Raw genomic sequence first — 2,087 nt, forward strand, 5'->3', positions numbered from 1 at the left:
TGTTTCTTTCTGTCTGGTAACACATCTTCAGCTAACACTGACATACCCCAAATACACTTTTTTTTCTGATTTGGAGAGTCTGGCTAGACATGGCAGTTTGAAGGTAATAAGCTCCAACAGGCCTTTGTCACTGTATACCGATAGACGGCTTCCGGATCAAACGGAGCTCAGCATTTCCAGCACTTAGGTGAAAGCCTGACATATCGAATAACTGAAGGGTGTTTGAGAAAATAACAGTCATTCTCCCAGACTACGAACTCAACTCAAGAAAGTAGACATTACAGTGAAAATGCCTAAAAGCAGCTCCAATGTTTGATTGCTATTGTATCTATTGTCTGAGAAAGCATGAATCTCTGGACGTTTATAGTGCAGTGGATGAAAACCTAAAACAGAGACGAATGCCTCCGATAGAGGACTATGTACTCCCATATGGTCTAGCGGTTAGGATTCCTGGTTTTCACCCAGATGGCCCGGGTTCGACTCCCGGTATGGGAACTCACCTTTTCACCTATGACTGCATATCCGTACATGTATCTAATACCTTTGTCAAGTTTGGAGACGAGACTACGGTGACAGCAACAACGATGAGTTGGCCTCCAGCACCTGGCGGCCAAATCATCGCTGGCCCCATATTAACGGGACAGAGGTCGGAGGGTGTCACCTGGGTGACCACATCTCTGAGGACCTCAACACTGGTCAAAAAAGCACACCAGCGTCTCTTCTTCCTGAGGAGACTGAAGAAGGCCCATATGTCCCCTCAGATCCTGGTGAATTTCTACCGCTTCACCATCCAGAGCATCCTCACCAACTGCATCTCAGTGTGGTACGACTGCTCTGTTGCGGACCGGAAGTCACTGCAGAGGGTGGTGAAAACTGCCAAACGCATCACAGGTTCCTCACTCCCCAACATTGCAGCCGTCCAGAGGGAGATATGTATGCAGAGAGCGTGCAGCGTCGTCAAGGACAGCTCACTCCCCAGCCACAGACTGTTTGCCCTCCTCCCTTCTGGGAAGCGCTACAGGGTCCTCCGTTCCCGGACCAGCAGGTTCAGGAACAGCTTCATCCCTGCGGCTGTCACCCTGCTGAACTCTGCACCACAGTGATAGCAGCATACTTTCCCTCTCCACCCTGGCTTGGACTGTCACTCACCCTCCTCCAGCCACTGAACATTTGCACATTTGCCCTAGAGTTCTTTTTTCATTATCCCACCTATCCCACCTATAGTGTTTTCATATTTAAATATGTATCTTGCTCATAGTGTATTCATCAATCTTATATCATACCTTACCTCTTAGTACTGTTCATATCCCATTTATATTTCTAACTGTACTTCCTATTTATACTGGTTAGATGCTAATCTAACCAGAAGTGTTAGATCGTTGTATATGCACTTGTACTGTGCAAGGACAATACAGTTGAATCAGACCATCTAATCTAATCTTATGTGGCTCTTGTTTTTGTAGTTAAACTTTAATTTGTCGTCGTTATTAAAACCTTAATACCGGCCAACATTGACACACACAAAAAAAAAAGACTTCATGTGTCAAGCCCAGGAGCCATTAGTCTGAAACCAATCAATCATAGTTGAAAAATTATCCTTTGGAGCTGTTGGTTAGTCTGACTGTGCTGAAGTGCAGGTAAAATGGTCACACAACACCATTATATATTGGTTTTGCCCCATCCATTCTTATGACACTAATAATAGAGATTTGAATGTACACTTAAATCATCGTGGATCATTGTTTCACTTTATAATGAAAGCTGCTGCAGCTGCCAGTTAGAGAGAAGATGCATGTGGTGATGCTTTACTCCCAGGGACCGAGCAGCCTGCCTGTAATCTGATGGGTAAACAGCATTTGGCTGCGTCTCAGCCTCTGCAGAGCATTTTGCATTTTGATCACACTCGTGTGACAGGGAACACCTGTGGACGACTACCGAAGATAAGACTTGTCAAGTGCGCTGGGAAGAAGCAGAGTCTCTGCATACTAATGGCCGGGGGAGGAATGGCATCTCAAGGTAATTCTGTTCTGAAGGCTTTCTCACCCAAATGGGCACAGAAACTTTAATTAGCTAGGCTAATGTGGATG

The 2,087-nt window shown here is 45.5% G+C and overlaps 1 non-coding gene across 1 annotated transcript; it reads left to right on the top strand.

The window, feature by feature from the left end:
* The first annotated feature begins 423 nt into the window (after nucleotides 1-423).
* On the top strand, nucleotides 424-495 carry trnae-uuc (transfer RNA glutamic acid (anticodon UUC)). The gene has a single exon. It is a non-coding gene; the product is annotated as a tRNA-Glu (tRNA).
* Nucleotides 496-2,087: the final 1,592 nt, after the last annotated feature.

This window comes from Platichthys flesus, chromosome 22 (genome assembly GCF_949316205.1).
Source record: "Platichthys flesus chromosome 22, fPlaFle2.1, whole genome shotgun sequence".
NCBI lineage: Eukaryota > Metazoa > Chordata > Actinopteri > Pleuronectiformes > Pleuronectidae > Platichthys > Platichthys flesus.